General features: G+C 43.0%; 1 long non-coding RNA gene across 3 annotated transcripts in view; it reads left to right on the top strand.

Annotated features, from left to right (window-relative positions):
- The first annotated feature begins 74 nt into the window (after positions 1-74).
- Positions 75-20,219, top strand: part of LOC308067730 — a 39,830-nt gene continuing 19,685 nt past the window's right edge. For 2 of the 3 annotated variants that reach the window (XR_013929714.1, XR_013929715.1), the window contains exon 1: positions 5,276-11,501. This is a non-coding gene — a long non-coding RNA (uncharacterized lncRNA). Of the gene's footprint in view, positions 372-5,275; positions 11,502-20,219 lie in introns of those variants that run through there. The other variant, XR_013929713.1, reaches the window with a different exon arrangement.

Raw genomic sequence — 20,219 nt, forward strand, 5'->3', positions numbered from 1 at the left:
GGCGCATGAGCACTGGGGCGGGCGAGGGTGGCCGGGGCGGGAGGGAAGGAGGGAGCGGACGTGGGGCTGGGCGGCCCCATCGCGAGCAAGGCCCGGCAGGTGCTGCCCTCCCTCCCCCGCCGCGTCCCCCGCCTGCGCCTTCCACCGGGGCGCGGCCCGGGCCCTGCGGGAGCGGCGCCCCGGAGCTTCCTTAGGCGGTCCGGGTCGAGCAGCCCCGCTCCGGACAGGCAGCGGTGGCACAAGGACCTTCCCGTGCCCGGCCAGGACGGCCTTTGCCGTTTGCCTTCCCAGATCTGCCCGCACGCTCCTCTATTTTCCTTCCACCTACAGCTTCTGGACACCTCACTTCAGATACCTTTATTCCAGATACTGTAAGCAATGCGAGCGCGCTGTCAGTCACTTCGCCGCAAGGTCCGGCCCTTGCTCGGAAGCGAACGCAGGGGCAAAGCTGCCCCGAGCCCGGCCCGGCCCCCGCCGGCTCGGCACCCCGGGGCGCGCTGCCCGGGGCTGGGGCCGTGCGGCGGCGGCTGCGCGTCCCGCTGGGCTGCAGGGCGAAACCGGGGAACTGAAACCTAATTTAACCTTTCAAGGAGACCAAAGCACCCTAAACCAGCATTATTGTGCCGTTTCTGTTTGGGCTAAAATGTTAGCGTAAATACTACAGGTACTTGCTATTGGTTTAAGCCAAACTTTGCTTAAATTAAATGAAAACGCCACCACCACCCCCAAAAAAAATCCCAACGAAAGCAAACCAAACCAACGAAACAAACCCCTCCACTTTTGAGCTTGCTTCGTTTTCGTAGTTCAGTGCATACCAGCATATGTGGCGTAAAGTATCAGCTGCCACGGGTGTGTAATGATCAGGTTACTCGTGGAGGGGTGGGAAGCGAGGCCCGAGTGCGCTGATTTCAACGAAAGCCTTAAAATTGTGGTCTTTGGTGGCAGCCGGCATCCGCTGTTTAACTTCTGCTGGTATGGTTGTTCCCAGAAATAAACTTTCAAATATAAATAAGCTTTCAGAATTCACGGGAATTAGCACTTTAACGGGTTTGCCGGGGCAGAAAATGAAGCGCCGGTATTGCAGTCAGCGCCGGCGGCGGGCGCGCACGGCAGCAGCCGTCTCTGGGAGGCAGCTGAGCAATGCGACTTGCTTTCGGGCTTTTTATTTTATTTTATTTTACCTAATAGCTGGTCGCATAAAAATGCGCATTGTGAAATATCTCCTCGTGTAATTGAAAATAAATATATTTGAGAACTCTGCTATCCGTTCAGAGACATGCCGCCCATAGAGCAAAATAGGAAACCTGACCGGGTAAGTTATTCGTAAATTTTTGGGTGGTTTGTTTAGGGTGGTTTTTGGTTTGGTTTTTTTGGTGTCGGGTTTTTTTTGTGGTTTGGTTTGGTTTTGTTTTGTTTTGTTTTAGTTTAAGCGCAGAAGCGGTGAGAACACGACATCCCCAACCCCCGAACCCCCGGCTTTAATCGTCCCAGAAACACATTTTGATGCTTCCCACACAGGACGAAGGTGGCGGTGCCTCATGACATGCTCTTCTCCTACGGGAGCATCTCAAATGCAAAATTATTCAAGGCAGTTGGTGCAGATGTCAGGAACTTCTGCCGGCGTTTCTCTCGGCTTCTCCGGATCCCGAGAGCTTGTCCAGGCTCCCTCCTCAACGAGGGCTCCCCCGAGTGGGTCGGTCACCTGCCGCTTCGGTGACCGATTACCGAGTTGGCAGGGGCCGCTGAAACCTGTGTCCCGGAGCCCGCCTCGCCCCGCGGGTCCCGCAGGTGCTGAGGCTGCTCGGCACTTCCCAGAAACGGTTCACAGCCCTCCGTTCACCGTTTTCTTAGAGCTGCGGCAGTTAAGAGAGAAGAGAGCTTGGTTCAGTTTTATTTTTTAAAGAAAAAATTCTGGGAAGCCAAACGGCGTGTTAGGGAGGGTGCCTGCCTTGCGGCTGGCAGCGCCGGCGGCGTGTCTGCCCCGTTACCTCCGGGCCAGCGGTGTAAACCCACGGCCGCCCCGCTCCCTCCCCGGGGCCCTCGCCCTCCCCGCGGCTCGGGAGGGGAAGGGGCCGGGGGCTGCCCCTGGCCGGCTCCCTGCCGCTGCCCCTGCCACAGCCGGGCTTCGGGAGGCCGGCAGCACCGCGGAGCCGAAGCCCTGCCCGGGGAGGGGGGGAGCGGCTGTTGGCGCGTCCTGGGCTTGTGTCGCAGATAACTGGTGTGGCGAGAGCAAAGCGACGCGCCTGAGAAACTGATTTCACACGTGTTAATGTATTTCGCCGCAGTGAAATGTCCCGGAATGTCTTCCTCCGGAGACTGAGGGAAAGGCAGGAGGAACAGGGGGAGGCATTCCGTTTATCACAGGAAACACGGGAAATGCCTGAACGAAGGGACACTGGCTGCCATACCCTACAACCCCACAGAAACCTCTCTGTCCTTTGTGTGAAGAAAGCCTTTGTGCAAAGACCAAAAAGGGCAGAAGAAAGTTAGTAATTAAACTTTCAACTCCACAAACCCTTAGTGAGAGCCCCGCGCCTTGCACATCACTCACTGGGAAAATGCGCACACCCATCCTCATTGCAGTCCTCTTTTCCCTCCCCTTGACATTTTTCTTTTCTCTGATCCCTTTCATCTTCTGGGATTTTGTGTTTCTGGCTTGTGCCTGCATTCCTTTCAGACCTACAATGCTTTTCTATACACTTTCTTTCCAAAGGCTACTTACTTAGTCTTCCAAAACTGTTTCGCATTGACTTGTGTGCGTCTCCTTCAATTTTATGTTTAAGAGGTAATGAGCTCTGCTGGGATTTTTCCATTTGAAACTGTGCTGTCTTGGGAAGGGCATTAAGATACTGCCAGGAAGGCCACTATAAGGCAGGCACACTGGTGCCGGGATGGTGGAGCAAACGTGCGTGCCTGGCTCTGGGCAGCCACCTGTAGCAAGGCTGGTTGGTGCCTTAGTAGAGACAGGTGATTTGAAGGCACCTTAGAGGGGACATGGCAAACCTTGCAGTGCCTGTGGGCACAGCCCGTTTTCTGACACCCTTGGGCTTGGTTTGTTATTTACCGCTATCACCTTAGTTAGGCTCCTCTATGAACAGTGGGTTTTGTTTTGTTGCCAAATTACTGGCTCGTTAGTAAATCAAACTGAAACATACCCACTTAGGAAGAACACACAGAATAAATAAAAACACTTGAGCCAGAAGGAAGCAAATGAATGGTGAAAGCAGTGCCTAAACAAAGAAAGCGTAACCCCATACTTCTTGATACTCCTTGAGCTGAGTGGCTACAGCCTTGCCACAGCGTCTGGCAGGGGAAATGCTTGTTCAGGTGTATGTATGCATGTATACACACACATAGTATTAAGCAGCACCAGAGTGCAGGCTGGAGTACGGGAGCTCTGCCACCGTTCCTGTCGCACTATTGAAATGCTCTTTGGCAGCCCTTTGGCCCCTGTCACCTGGCAGGCTCCCAGCCAGTTGCTCCAGCCTGGGAACTACTTTGCCTCCTTCTTTTGGAGGCAGAGTGCTCACAGGTAGGGACGTGCAGCAGACCACGGCAGCTGGCCAAGGCCCACTGGGGCACCTCAGCAGGGGCTGCAGAGGCAGCAGGCACCTTGCCTGGCATTACATGGCCTGGAGTCCTCTCCAGGAAGGCTTCTCCACAGCCAGAAGCAGCACAGAACCATCTTCCAGCACACTAGGCTAGTAGCTCGAGCACCGAGGAAGACGAGGAGCTGCATACAGGTCTCTCCTTTTAAGAGTTCAAGCATGAGTGCTAGAATACAGTTCCTGGTGAGCAGCAGAACCTCACCTGCCTGCAGTTTATATGTTTTAGATTAGCAATTTATTTTATATGGTAAGTGCAGAGTTCTGTGAGCAGGGACCAGATGTGAGTCTGTCTCTGCTCCTCCTCTCAGGGCTTTCCCCACAAACGGGCAAAGCACCAGCCACCTCTCACACATGACCAGTACTAAGTTTGCCTCTGCCCTGTCCTGTTATGTGCTCTCCACAGTAACCTGAAGGCTGGTTCTTACAATGATCTCTGAAGAGACCTATCTTTTTTAAGAGAAAATTTAAAGCATGTTTGATACTGTGGATTCTATTACTGTATAAACTCAGATAATTATCTTTACATATGTCACTGACATGAGGATGAAAATGAAGTCTGGGGACAAAATAATAAAGATAATAGCAAATAGATTAAAATCACTTCACATATGAATGGAAAAACACATGTGATTATTTCAGAAGTGATTAATGACTCAGGATTCATTCTTGGATGCTTAGCTTGGGATATCATGAAGACCTTGGTTAGCCCAGAGGTGTATTTTTATTAGCATTTTAAAAACGTTTTTCTGTGTGCAAACATTATAAATAATAATAAACACCTGTAAATGATTAATAGTGACAAGGATGGGGCCCTACTTCCATCTGCTGCCCATTCGGTCTTCTGTTCCACTTTGGGCAGCAATGAGGTTGTGCGCAGCAGCAAACTGCCAGTCAGAACATCTTTTTTTTTTTTACACTGAGAACTAGGGATGCTGATCTCTGGGATGAAACCCAAGGTGTGCTGACTTCTGACCATTTCAAATCCTGCTTCTGTAGCTAGCACTTGTAGTCTGGGGGCTCACACATCTATTTGGTCAAGAGGCTAGAGGTGCTGCTTCCTCTTTCAGGTGCATGCATTTCTTAGAGAAATATGTAGCTTTGGGTAAGCAAGGTGCATTTTTCTGCTTCATAGAAACATTATGTTAATTCTAAATGGGAAGTGCCCGCTCAGAGCCTGCCTGTAGTCATATGGCTGTTGTTGAATGTGTGGCTTCTGTTATTCCTGGCTCTGCAGTTGGTGAACATGCTGTTCCTTCCACTTCCTTCGGTAATGGTCATCTGCACATTTCAAGGGTAATCCAGGGCACCACACACACACACTGTAGCCGTTCTTAAAAACATGAATTCTTTGTCTTTCCTTCATGTGCATTTACACTTGTCCACAATATTTGCAAGGCTTCCTAAATGGAAAAAAAAAAATTCTGATTAAATTTATAAAGTGAACGTACAGTGAATTCAGTTTATCCACTTTAACTCCTTATATATGGAGCAGAATTGGATAAACAATATCCCTGGGTTAGAATTTGAATTGGTACCTTTTCCCTTGATTGCTGTGATACATGAAGAAAAAAGAAATGAGTGAGAAATAATTTCTAAACATGCATGACCTGCCAAGACCCTCTGTAACACACATTTATTGCTAGCCCAGAAAAGCTCAGAAAAGTGCCTGGCCATTTTGACAAGCAGAAATGTGTCACTGATGGGTTGCCCAAAATCATAATAATGCAAACCCATTGTAACTCTTTTATATTTCACTGGGATTTTGGATATCATAAACTAATGAAAGCCTAACCTAGTTGTAGTTTATTAATTGAAATAAAACCCCCATGCTTTTGCTATTATTTAAGCATCTGTACAGCTGGTTGAAGAGAACCACTTATCAATTTCTAGAAAGAACCGTTGTTAAAACACCTCTTAATAGAATCTGTTGTGTAGAATATTTGTAGCAGAATTTTAATAACAGATAACTAAGATTTATTACATCTATTTATGTACCATTTTATCTTTATTTAGTACTGAGATTCTGATAACACTCAGAGGTTTCAGAAAGTATTGGGTTCCTGTTATGTTCGGTGCAATAGGGACTTGCAGAAGAATAATAGTTGATCCAGGGAAGCTTGTAGCTTCTAGAGATTAAACCTCTCTTTTTAAATCAAGGCTACTATTGTCTATCACTTACAGTGATTAAATTTGAATTCAGATTTCACCTCAGCATTTATCTTAAGCATTTGTGGTTTTTTAAAAAATATATTTATATATATATGTTTATATTTTTCTGATTTTAAAAAAATCTAACCATTTATGTTGTTGAATCACTAGTTTTTTACACTTTAAATTTGATCCATACTTCAAAATTCATCTCCTTTGGCATCTCAACTAGAACTTGAAGCAGTTGATGCTAGACCTGGCCTCTGCCTTTTTTGTAGTTGGATTGCTACCCATGTCTTGCAAAAGATGGAGCTGTGAGCATTTTCCTCCCTGTTAGTCCTTCATTGTTCTTTTTTTCTCCCTTCAGCAGATATTTGAGTACATTTTCTTGACACTGGAAGTACCTACCACAACAGTGATTTCCCATAACTCCAATCTATTCACTGCTAAAAACGTGACTGCTTCAGTAACTGCATCTAGGGTGTGGAAAGGGTGGGCATGAAGTAAATTGCTTACATTTTTCCTTCCCTGAAGGCAATGGTGAGTGCCAGCCTCTATTCCTCCTGCAGAGGAAAGGAGCTGTGGACAGTTTGTGGCATCAAGGAATGATGCCTGAGGATGCCTGGGTTTGACTGGTGTCTAGTTTTGTGTAGGTGTGCTTGGTAAGACTGCTTAACTTTTCTGGCATCAGCCAAAAGCAAGACTTTACCATGTGCACATCCTTTGTAACAAAAAGGATCGTTTAAAACTAGAAGTATTCAGAAACCCATCCTTAGCTGGCTTCATCACTCAGCTCTTCTGGGACAGGTGACTTGAGGGCAGCCATGGATAACAGGGCAAATGCAAAGATACCACCTACACAGGCATGTGTAAAGTGATAGTTTCCCTGAATTAAGTGTGGATAGCTGTGTATAGCCACAGACCGATTCTGTTGGTAAAATACATGGTGGTGAAACATTGCTTTTCAGAGGAATGTTTAATACGAAGGGTAGATGTTTTTAAGGTCCTCTAAGGATGTACTGCAGGCTCTTCAAGTTTCATGCTCTGTGACCAGTCTTTCTTGTGGCACATTAGCAGCACATCAGTTTTACCTTTTGTGAAGCTGCTCTTTGTCTGGGCTGTTTGAGCGTATGCGTTGGTAGAAGGAAAGCCAAGCCTGGTTTCTTCGCAAAGAACACAAGCTCAAGAGGAGAAAGCAAACAGTATATAGGCCTCTGGCTCTGCCAGTTCCAGTCAATTCAGAGAGATGATTTATTATAAGAAATGTATTCAGCACAGTGTTGGAGTGAATAATTAATTTCTTTAAAACTTGTGTGAGTTAATGGTATTTTTGAGCCACCAGAGATTTCTGGATTAGGTCCATCTGTTTTTATTGATTTTCTTTCCTTCTTTTAACAGTGTATTCTGTCTTGGTAAATGGGTCTTAAAAACTTACTCAGATCATGAAATCAAAAGAGAGGAAATATTTTCCCCCTCCAAAACAGCAGAGACTAAAAGATAGAAAAAAACAACGCTTCTTTTGTTTTAAAAAGTCATGCTGAATGATGAATACAGATTTTCACTTTGGTGCAAACTTTTTTTCCCCCTGTCGGCTAGTAATAGTCTGAAAGTGATACAAAATATTTTGAAATACTAAGCAGTGCAGAAATCAATAGCTGTGCATTTTTTTCCAAATTGAATTTTTTAAAACAGGTGTTGCTGTAATCCTTTGTGATAGAAATTTAAGATACTTTATTCACATATAGATGGCGCATTTTTGTAGGACTAGGATCTTTCTGAACTGCTAAGTTCAGGACTGCCTGAAAAATATGAAGAGTACCACAGGTTATGATAGAATTGTTGGAACGGTTTAGGATGACAGTGTTTACCTTGATGTCTCCGAGACTCACACCCTGTAAAGGATTTAAAGGCCTTAAACTCGTACGCTTTGTTCTCAGATTTTTGTTTTAATTCCTTCTGGTTTTACTGATATTTATTTCCCTTCTTTTGACGCTGTTGTCTATGTTGGCTCTTAAAATCTTGCTCAGATCATGATATCAAAAGAGAGGAAGTATTCTCTTGTATCTTCCAGCTTGGCAGGGGGATCAGTTAATTCTTAAAATGTGAGTGTGGCATGGGATTTGAAGTTCTTATTTTGTTACCTCAAGTATTATTAGCATTAACTATCTCCGAGTTGCACATTTATTTGTATATATCATGACTTATGCTGCTAACTTCTTTTTGTAGTAACAGCTATGACACAAATTAATTATTGTTAGAAGAGTAAAGAATAGATTTTTGATTTATATCTGAACCAAATTTTAAAGCATTTTATTTCAATTTGATCCCAAATTAATTCTTTTACTTTATTATTTTTTCTCCACATCAAAGTTTTAACTAAAAAAAATATGGAATTTTGATTTGAAAATGTAGTCAGGTTTATTTTTAAAGCATCAGTAACCCCCCCTGCATTTCTGAAATGAAATGTTGACATATCCTAATATAACTATTAAAGACAGAAAATCGTCTTTTCACCAGATTTAATTGTACTTTGTAGAACATCTCCTTGCAGTTCAGTTTTCTGAATAATTCATTATTCATAAAAAATAAAGTACCTCAGTGGTTTTTGCAGTTTTATGCATTTGCTTACATCTATGAAATAAGTTCAGTAAAAATTTTATATATATATATATATCACCTGATATGATAGATGATTCTAATATGCAAAGTAAAACAGGCACACTGTATTTTCAAACTTGGTGTGTGTGAAGCTGTCAGTATCTGTCAAGATGGAAAAATAAAACCATTAAGGAACATTTTGTTTTTCAAAACTGTGGAGAAGTAATTAATGGGAACATGAAAATTATCAAAAGCTTTATTTATATCTTAAAGGTCTCATAGCCATGAAGGTAAAGGGAGAAAAAATATGTGATAGTCAAGAAAACATGGATGAAATATGAAAGACATAGAGATAAATCAATAAATGGAAAGGGCCATTCTCTGATGAAGACTTAAGGTTCTCTGGTGGGTACCCCTTCACTTTTCCTTTCCAAGCAAGCTGAGGCCCCATGCAAGGGGGGGACACTTGCTGGGGTAGCTGTGCATCCCACAGAGGGTCCCAGGCACCTGACAGCCCTACCCCAACAGGCAGGTCAGGCTCCTGGGAGGGCTGGGACTTTCAGGAGTGTGCTTGATCTGTTAGGGAGGCTGTATCGTGACACCAATGTTGGAGAAACCACTTTGCTTCTCCACTGGAAAGTGGGCTTAGAAAGAAAAGGTTTTAGTTGCCCATGTTTGATGAGGTGAATAGAGAACAGCATCTTCTAGGCAGATATTAGGATAACAGGTCCCTGATACCCTGGTTACTTAAAGAGGCCAGAGCTGAAGGCGAGGGGATCTTTGCGCAAGGTTGGATCCTTACTTAGCAGGCAAATCAACCAGCAGTACAAATAGGTTATTCTATAGTTAAAAGTTGTGGGACTCAAGTGTCCACCAAGCCAAGTACTTCTTGTTTTTCAGCTGCCAGTGGCAGGCGTGTCGGGCTCACATTTTTTTCTACGGATTTGGCTGTCCAAGTTATCTGCTTTTATTAGCAGCGGTTGATCTCTCTGTAATGAGGTGACCACATTACAGCTTTGTCAAATTTCTTCCCAAGAACGGTACTTCATGTTCAGATTTTCTGTTTATGTCACACAATATCACACAAAGAGCTGCTACAAGCCTCAGAAGTTGATTTATTGCAAGTGCGTCTTGCTGAGAAAGATTATTTTTATTTTTTGTGAATGTGCACATTTTTAACTTTTACAGGGGAAGATTATATTCCTCACATGTTTGTTGTCGTTGTTTGTACTGCAGCCATTTAATTAACATTAATTTGTTAAATTAAAATTAAGAATCTCTTCTAGGAAATGATGCTAAAGGAATTCTTAAATGTACTTTTTTAATGTTTCTGATCCAAACGCCGACAATTTCTTAAAAGAACATTAGTAGGAGGTCCATTCTTCAGTTTTATAAACATTTTTTCACCTCACTAAGGCCCACAAGACCTGGGATAAGGCCAATGTAGACCAAAACAAGTTGGCTGATACATGTGCGGAAATTAAGGCCAATATAAATGCATCTATGAAATGTATGTGTATGAAAAATCTAGGCAAAACAGTTTGAAGAAGACCACCAAGAAACAGATCACACATGAATATTTCTTTCATGTGCCTGAAAAAGAATCATTGCGGAGTTGTTTAGACAGTTTTATTTGTGGATTGTAATTTACTATATTGCAGGAGATAAACTGGTATTTTACAGGCATGTCCAGTCTGAGAGGTAAAAAATAACTTATTATGGCACATGGAGAAGAACATATTAATTTTTTAAAGAAGACGTTTTTGTAAGTGAAGCATTTGTTAGAACACAAGAAATATATATGTAAATTTATGATGTTACTTTGTAGTACATTTCTGAAGAAATATTTAATCATTCAGCAAATGTTATAAACATTTGCTAAGCTAAACTGATTAAGTAAGCTACCACTATGAATGCTTTACTTCATCAAAAGATTTTAATAATGCATTAGGTCCTTGAAATATAGCCCAAACATAAGAAAACCCCCACACTTCCACCTGGTAGGTAGAAAATGAAAGTGTTAGTAAAAGACCTGGGGGCTGTAACCCATAGTCATGTTCACGTGAGCTGTTCTGAAGTCCGTGACAGTAAGCACTGTTCTGCCTTAGCAAGGGCTGCAGATTTGCACTGTTCATTAGGGTTAATTCTGTACTCCAGCTTTCAAAGGGAAATGTCACGCTAATGCCAGCATTTATTGGTATCCAGCAAAATTTGGAGACAATGAGTTCTTGCTCTTTCAAAATCAAACACTCTGTGAAGCAATTCTTTCCCCAGAAAGGGATTTGATCTCATTGTCGCATCTGACATATGCAAAGCCACATCTAACCGTTTTTTTCCTTGCTTCCAGGATTAAAAAGCCCAAATGCAAAAAAACCAAACAAACAACCTCCCTCACAACCATGGCTACAAAAAAATATATTGTGCTGCTGCTGTCCCTCCCTTGCCGGGTTTCCTTGTTTTGTCCTTTGTTGTTGGAGGTGATGCTTTCTTTACATTTTGAATAATTATTAGATACATATTTTAAGTATTTTTTTTCATAATGCCCAACTACTAGGTTATTTGAAATTCTCTATTCAAGTTTAATGACAGTTAAGTTTTTCATTTGTAACTTCACGATTCAACTGTCAGTAAAAATTCAGAATCTAAACTGGACAATTTCATAGGACATATGTAATACTGAGTTAGCCGAGTTAATTTTCTCATTAGGAAACCAGTAATAATTTTGTACGGTTTTGAAGAAAACAGAATATATGTAGTGTATTTCATAGTATATATTTTGCCACATACTTCAAAGATGGCCCCTTAATGAAAGCCAAGCCATGGTAGATGTGATGCACATGCATGCCATTGACAGGTAGAAATTCTAATGATTAAAATGGGAGTGCTGGCTACTGTTCTCTGGGTAATGATTTAAAGAATCAGTCACCAATATCCATTCCCACCTGATTTTGGACTGCAAACTTATTTGATAATTCAGAAGTTAATCAGCTTTGTCTTTCTCTGCAGGTAATACAGAAGGCAAAGGAGTAATTTCACTCAGATGTGCTTCACTGAAAACAGAGGGAACCAAGGGAGCCTACCTTTCTCTTAACTTGGGAACCCCTCGCTAGTGTGGCTGGTAGGAGATGGCAGTCCTTTCTTCCATAAGTAAGTGCCTTTAGTTGCCTTGTGCCTGCGACCCCATTTGCTGTTTTCTGCCATGCCAGGTGACCCAGGAATTCTGGCCGGTCATGAATATCCTGTCTCCACAACTGGTAGAAAGCAAAGCATGGATTTCCATTGCGTGTAAAGCTGAATTCCACATACCACTGTGGATGTGAGTTACGGAACAGGCAGTTGAATGTGTGAGATGATGTGAAAGCTGAAATCAGAGTGGTGGCATAGCATCAGCCAGATGACAGTTTTCATATGCGAGCGGTAGGTTGGATGGTAGTGGGTAGAGGAACAGGAGGATTAGAGATGAATCTGCAGGTGTTATACATGTAATGGCAGATTGGAGGAAGTAGTCTGTGAGTGTGAGCCTCCATACATGCATTGGCTTTTTTGTAGGGGTGTTTAAAAAACTGATATATGTATTTATACAAATATATTTATCTACATATAATTTATAGACATGTATTTATAAAGTCTGGAACCTACAACGGAAAATATGATGGGTTAGCAGAAAAGTTTCTGCATGTTAAGTATAACAGAGCAAATAGCATGCAGTGAAAATGTTAGAATTGACAATTTTAGGGGCAAATTCAAAAGTATTAGCATTGCAGATGAGGCCTATTGCTACAGGCTGGAACAGAAGTTGGCTGCAGATGTAAATTTTTATGTCTGATATTGCTGCGGCAACAAGATGTCACCTGGAGTTTGGAAAGAGAAGCAGTGAACTGTTGGCAATGATGGTGAGACCAAGTGAGGAGAGCACAGAAAAAGGAAGAGGCAGAGAATGAGGTGTTGAAAAAAGGTGACAAGTGGGATACAGGAGAGAAAAGGCAGGGGAAAGAGAACTGGCTGGATAGGCTGTATTTGTTGTTTATTTTGCCCATGTATCATTTGAAGCATTGATCTTATTCTACTCTTTTCAAATGGTTGAGGCTTTTGTCCAACCAGGAGCTACAAGAAGGAGTAGGCAGACATGGTGAATATTTATTTACTTAACTGGAGTATAATATTGTTAACAAGGCAAAAGCCTGTTAGCTACATGGCAAAGTATCAGTATGAAGTAAAACTCCAAAACCTCTCTGGCTGCAATATCAATCCCAGATGAGTCTCAGAGAGTGAGAGTTGTGAAACATTAAAAATAATCCCCCCAAAAAGATTAAAATAGCTAATATTCATGTCCTGTTTAAGTACAGAGCCACCAATTGAACAGCTTGTTTTTACAGTTTGTTTTTGCAGCCAGTCCTTCAAACAGGCAGCCAGGGACCAAATGACTCTTGAAAAATACATGGAAAAGCTGCAAGAAAAGCCAGCCCAAGGATGTGGGCTTTTCCCTTGCTGCTGCTCTCTGAGCTAGGAAACTTCTTTATTCAAAAACTTCCTCACAGCAGCTAGTTCCCAGAAGCCTGGAGAAGAGAGCTGCTTCTGAGAAAGAACTGCAGAATCACAGAAGAGTCAGGGTTGGAAGGGACCTCTGGAGATCATCTAGCCCAGCCCCTGCTAAAGCAAGTTCACCGAGAGCAGGTTGCACAGAGTCATGTCCAGGTGGGTTTTGAATCTCCCCAGAGCAGGAGACCCCACAGCCTCTCTGGAACGCCTGTCTCAGGGCTCAGTCACCCTCAAAGTAAAGCAGTTCTTCCTCGGTATTCAGATGGAATATTCCATATGGCAGTTTGTGCCCATTGCCCCTTGTCCTGTTGCTGAATAACGCTGAAAACTGCCTGGCTCCATCCTCTTGGCACTCGCCCTTAAAGTATTTGTGGACATTGACAAGATCCCCTCTCGGTCTTCTCTTCTCCAGGCTGTACAGGCCCAGCTCTCTCAGTTTCCCTCATCAGGGAGATGCTCCAGTCCCCTGAGCATCTTCATAGCCCTCCGCTGGACCCTTCCAGTAGTTCCCTGTCTCTCTTGAACTGGGAGCCCAGCACTGGGCCAGCACTCCAGACGCACCTCCCCAGGGCAGAGCAGAGGGGCAGGATCACCTCCCTCGACCTGCTGGCCACGCTGCCCCTAATGCCCCCCAGGGTCCCACTGGCCTTCTTGGCCACCAGGCCACACTGCTGGCTCGTGGGCAACTCGCTGCCCACCAGAGCTCCCAGGTCCTTCTCCGCAGAGCTGCCCCCCAGCAGGTCCCCCCCAGCCCGTACTGGTGCACGGGGCTGTCCCTCCCCAGGGGCAGGACCCTGCACTGGCCTCTGCTGAACTCCATCAGGTCCCTCTCCGCCCAGCTCTCCAGCCTGCCCAGGTCTCGCTGAGTGGCAGTGCAGCCTCTGGGGTACCAGCCGCTCCTCCCAGTTCTGTATCATCAGCAAACTGGCTGAGGGCACCCCCTGCCCCTTCCTCCAGGCCCCTGGTGAGTGAGTTGGGCAAGACTGGACCCAGCACTGACCCCTGGGGAAGCCACTAGCTACAGGCCTCCAGCCGGACTCTGCACCATTGACTGCAGCCCTCTGAGCTCGGCCATTCAGCCAGTTCTCAATCCACCTCACTGTCCACCCATCTAACCCACAGTTCCCGAGCCTACCTATATGGGATATGGGAAAGATTGGACTCATCTGTCAACAGATGAAGGAGAGAGCTGCTTAGGAAAGAGTTTTATCTTCCTCTCTCCAGTGTCTATTCAGTGTTTATTGTGCAAGTGCATAGACACTTTTTCAGTCTCTGTGGGTGATGCACTGACAAGGCACAAGTACAGCTCCAATCTCCCATTTTTCAGAGCAGTGCTGGTCTTGATTCCTGATGGAAAGTGGCTTCTTTTTCTGGTGTGCACATATTTTCTTCACTTTTATCTGAGTGGTACTGCTATTTCCCCTCTGTGGGGTCATTGTCATTCAAAAAGTGGTCTGGAAGGTACTGTCTTACTAGCACTGGAAGTAACTGCTTCTGCTGTGGATACCTGCCACGCAGTTTATTAGCTGCAGGTTTATGCATTTATATGCATAATAATAATTATTATTCTTCTTGTGAATGTCTCTGACACCCTGTGACTTAGCTTTGATGGCCTCCTTTAGAAGAGGCACTGAATTGCACCGAGAGCATAAAGAAAGTGAGGAAAACATTTGTTTAATATTGCAAGAGATCTTCTCTGTGTGTATATTTAGCTATAGGGACACAAAAAGAAAGAAAAAGTATTTTAATGATTTTTAAGCATTTTGGAACCTCATTGTTCTCTCCTGGGTGTGACAGAAAGACTGTGTACATCGTACACGGAGTTGTTAAACACAGATGTAGTTTCACAATGCTCTGCCTCTAGGGGCAAAGCCAGATTAAAGGGTCCTCTCTATTCCCACTGTCCCCTGTGCCATCAGCAGCTCGCTTTCCTGCACTACTACGAACCCCAGGTGCACAATGGCTTGTGAGGCCGCCCTGACATGATCTGAAGGGATCCAGGTTAAAAATAACTCTCCAAAAGGGTTATTTTCAGTAATCCTGTTTACCCTGTGCTCCCACAAGCAGTTGTTGTGGTATAGCCGGAGCAGGGAAGCTGCAGCGGAAGAGCAGGACCACGCAGCCGGAGGTGGGAAGGAGCAGCTGATGCCAATGTCTTATGGCCCAGCACCAGCAGTCTCAAATGTAGGATGAACTCTGCTGCCATTAACACCTTTACAGCCACGGGTTTGATCGTGTTCTTGCTGAAAACAACAGGCTTCTTTCTGCTGGTGTTAAGCAGGGCCATGAAGGAGGTGGTCTTCTCACCTCAACTCACTAAAACTGCGAAGTTAATTTGTTGTCAGATTTTTTCTTCTGAGAGTACTTTGCTTTATCTCTCCTAATTAATAGTTCTAGAACTATTTAACATAAACCTCTCTTTTCCATATTTGCATTTGGACTCTTTGTGTCAATTGCATATTTCCATGTAAAATTAGAAATCTACAGTCAAAAATTAGCAACTGAGAATATTCTGCCATAAACCAACATAAAATTCACTTCTGATTTGAGTGCACTACTAAAGCAAATGTCTTTAAAGATTAATACAAGTTTTTGGATGTGTTTAAGATAGTTGAAATCTCAGCTGAGTGGATTTACTATGTCAACAGGTTTTTTTCTGTTTCTGAATAACAAAATTGCCTAGATAAAAAGAATTTATGAAATTATTTTTAAAACAGCTTTTAATTTACAATTTTTAAAGTTTAGAGCTTTTGCACATATTCACTCAGTCACTTTTAAATTAACTGAATCTGTTTTTTGAAATGTTTATTCTCTTGAGCTGGGACTCATATCTAGCATGTCACTTAAGTGTCACATGACAGAATATTTTTATAATAGTAAAACTGGAAATGTTTATGTATAGGCCACTTGGCTGGGAATAGAAAGCTGGTGAAGGTGTGTGAGAACAGGAAACACTAATTCACCCTGTTTGAGTGGGCCCTTAGTAAGTAATACCCGCCCACCCACCAACCTGATCAGCTGGACAGATTTAGAAACCACTGTACCAATCAAAGGATTTGGGGCCAAAGAAAAAGAAGCAGAGGGAGATGTATCTAATTTAATTATGAATATTAAAAAATATGTAGTCTTTTAATTTTTACCTGCTCAGTTATTTATTATGAAAACACTGCTTGTATTAATCTTATAAATTAAGAACTGCCATAACTTCCAGGTCTTCCTTGTCTCATAGTCTTGCAGTTACAATGTCTGGTTACACTCTCTTTTGGACTTCAACTGTGTTAATTTCTGAGCTTCAAATCATAAAATTCTCCTGAATCATTTTGATATCAACACCCGTCATCTACTCTTTGCCCTTTATCTGCTGTTGTGGAGGAGCATGGTCGTTCACAGACACATCCAGCACTTGGATCTCAAAGAGATGAAATTTCCTCCTTGTGGTTGCATCAACTGCCTCCTCCTTGACCTGTTTCACATTTTTTGCACAGCAGCCCCTTCTCCATGGAGAGACAAATTCCCTTGTCTCCCCGTTTTGGCATTAGGTTGCTTGTGTTTGCTTTGTCGGATCTGCAACAGCTGTATCCTCCTGATGATGTGTATAGAGCTTTCAGAAACTGATCCTGGGGATTAAAAACCAGTAGCTCTTGTGTTTGATAGGTGCCGACCTACATGGGGATGAATTTCTAACCCTCTGACCACCTGTCACTCCATCAAGTGCTGTAGGAGTTTGCAGACTTTGCAGGATTTGGCTCAGGAATAACGGGAGCAAATTGTAAAATGGGTTGTCAGATGTCAGGTTCTCCATGCAAACTGGTAACAGAGAAAAGTTGAGATGTTGATTGAAAACTTGATGCTTATGCTGCCAAACTGACTGGGTATCAGTGTGGGTATCAAAATAATTTCTACAGTGTTTCCATTGCATTTCAGCAATGTTTAATCAGAAAATTATTTTAAAGCTTTACTAAAAGTAAATTCAAACAAAAAACTGCTGGTAAAATTATTAAAGTTGCAGTTGATGTGTGTTATTATACTTGGAAAAATGTTAACTGACATTCCATTAAAAATGGAGCTCATTTTACTGTTTTGTCATTATTGGTACTAGGATACATACAGCTTCAGCAGTGGGAGAGCTTGCTACCTAGTGCAGATGCTGTTTCATGGAGGGAGCAGAGATACAGGAAGTTATATTTCCGTAGACTTTTAAGGATATATTAATAGAAGGATCGTGTTGTGTTTTTTTTTTTAAAGGAGGATAATAGGCCAAAAGTGGAAAGTTAAGCGCCTTACAAGTATTGTCAAAGAAAGAGGTCTATGATGTTGCCATTTTGATGAGGCTTTTACAGTGCCAGTCATCTCTGCAAAAATAATCTGTTCTCTGTTCAGAGGCACTCACAAAAATGAATAGAAAGAAGCCAACAAGCAGTTATAATGTACTGCTTCTAAAACCACATTTCTAACACTGATCTGTTCATTCAGAACAACAGCAGAGGCTAAGCTCATCTGAGATCAATTCTGATATTGAGAATTACTTAGAAGAAACTTTGAATTTGGCCTTTAACATTAAGAAAAGAAAACTTCACAAAAGGAGTGCTAGTGATCAGGAACGGCTTTGGAGTTCTGAGATTATTTACTGCAATGGTAGGAGATGATACGGAGTTTAAAATATTTGGCTTTTTTTATAACAAATGACATTCCTGATTCCTGAGAACATCTCAGAAGGAACCTCTGCAGTGATGTAGGGGTGATTCAGCAGAGGTGTGGAGTTTCTGGTCACATAAGGCAAACTGACTGTAATGCAGCTCGGGTCTGGTCGTTGTCACGATGAATTATACTCTGAATTTCAACATCACACTTCACCTTACTTTGTTGAAACCTGTGGCCTATCTTCCTTAGTTGCATGTGCCTCTCTTGCCCTAGTTCCCTTCCTGGAAAGAGGGGACTAAATGTAAAAATAGGTGACTATACATGCATCTAGATACTTGTAGTCAAATCCAAACTACCTGCTACATGCAAGCTGGCTTGCAGCCTGAAGCAAGCCAGCTGGATCGGTAAGCAGTGAAATCCGTTGGGGGAAAAGGAAGAAGGGGAACAGAATGGGTCTAGTTCAAATGTAAACTTCACAGTGTATGCAGACATGGCTATGTTCCTGTCCACACAAACAATCTGAGCACCTATATCAATGAACATGGGTCATTAAAAATATGGCTTGTAGTCTCTATGTCTAGAAGCCTAACTCAAACCTAACAGAGACTTTTAACTTAAGAGAAAAAGGTTTAACTTTCTCAGCTTCTATGAAGATTTTCATACTTTGTTCTCATAAGTAAAACCCAATGACAGTTCTCTTCTTAGGCTTCATAAATAGAGACAGATTTATATGCAAATATCCTCTTGTATCTAATCTTAGAGCCCAGTGTCTGCCAAACTGCCAGAACTTCACCCAACAGTTAGATGTCTTGGCAGAGCAAGACATACACACACACACACACGCACACACACATATATATAGGTTTACAGAACATTCTGCCATCATGTTATGCTGTGGTCTGGAAAAAAGCAGTACTTAGAACTTTATGAAATGTAGATATATTCTACCACAGAAATTAGAAATAATCCACAAAATATTAGAGCATGATAGGTCAGTGGTTACATTTCTCATGTGTTGGTGAGAGGTACAAAGTAAGAACTGAAACAATTTATTTGCAAGAATACTGAAAATGACTAGTTTCTGTGGTTTTCTGATTATCAGGACAAACTATGATTTCTGACAGGACCAGATGGAGCTGTGGTCTGGACTGTGAGCGCAGATCCTCGTCAGCAGTATAGAGGCCTCTAGTCCTGTTGGCCTTGATCACTTGCAAAGCTTGCCATCAGTCCTCTGCTGAACCACGCAGCCTGCTCCTGGGAGATCAGGGCTGTGCCGCTAGCTTTGCTAGTTTTGGAAAAAAATCAGATGACCTCTCTATACCTCAGTGTCCTCCTATCTAAATAAGGAATAATAATTTTCTGTACGGTGGAGTTGCTGTAAGGCACATGTTGCTGCTGTTATTATTTGTGAGTTTGGGACCAGCATGATGGGCGTACTCTGAGAGGCTTAGAGACCAGGCAAAACCTCAAAATTTCAGACTTATTTATGCTGAGATAATAACTAATTTTTCTGTTAACTACTAAAACCCAGACATTAATCAATTTATTACTCAGTCCTTATGTATATGATGCCGTGAGTCTGATGCCACATCACTGGCTTTGATGGCTTTGGTGTTTCTTCCCTCTGAGACCAAGATGGCTAGGCTCAAGGGCTTTTCACCCAAGGGAAGCTTGACTTTTTCCAAGCTCCACAGTGTATCACTGATGTTTATATACACTTTTCTGTGGGTCAAGATCTGTCTGGTCCAAAGGATTGTTTTCTCCTTTCACTGACCAGCCTCTGTTCTGCCTTGTGTAGGGAAGTGTTCCCACCTGGGTGCCACCACTTGGGTGCCAGCCTATTCCAGCTTGTTGAGAGCAGTGCTACCTGCTGGCAGATTGTGTGCCACTTCTCTTGATTCCTTCTGCAGTTCTGGACTGGGTACTATTAACTTGGTTTTAACAATTTTTATGCACCTATGTCAAATAAGTGGTTATCACAAGATAGACTTTGCTTCCTACTCTAAATCAATCAGTCTTATAGTAAGTCTGGGAGTCTGGGTACAAGATAAGCAGAAAGGAAGCGCAAATTGACCTTTATGCTACATTAAGATTATCTGATGAAAACACTATAGAAATCTAAAATGTTAGTGTGGTAGCATAAGAATATAATGTTATGAATAGGGGTGTGGAAAACTTAGTTTAAAAACACATTAGAAAATGAAAGGTCACTAGTGCTTGAAATGGTATGGCATGCAGAGCTATGACGCTTTGCTACCTTTTTAAGTACTAACATAAATACTTTCTACTTTGCCGGGGAGAGATCAGCTGCATCTGTACTGCAGAGTTCATCTCCTGCTAGCAAATTGCAAGCGTGTGCACTATCCCACCACTTCTGTTTTCCTGCAGAAGGGTGTCACTTGGAGGAAGATAAAATCCTGCCTAACTGATTCCCCTTGATAGTCAGTGAACCAGGACTGTGGAAACCCACCTGCCCTAATGCTAGGCTGTGCTCCACCCCACCCCTCCCTGCAGGACCAAGAAGTGCACTCTGGAGCATAACTGCCCTAACTTACAGATAAGCCAGCAAGAATGGTGTCATAGCTGTGACTTACCTCACCTCTTCGCTGTTACTGAACTTGAATTTGTCTACCCCTCTCCCTGCTTTTTTTCCCCCACTCAGTTCATGCACCTCATTGCACAAAC

Source organism: Falco punctatus, assembly GCF_963210335.1.
Source record: "Falco punctatus genome assembly, chromosome: 7".
Taxonomy (NCBI): domain Eukaryota; kingdom Metazoa; phylum Chordata; class Aves; order Falconiformes; family Falconidae; genus Falco; species Falco punctatus.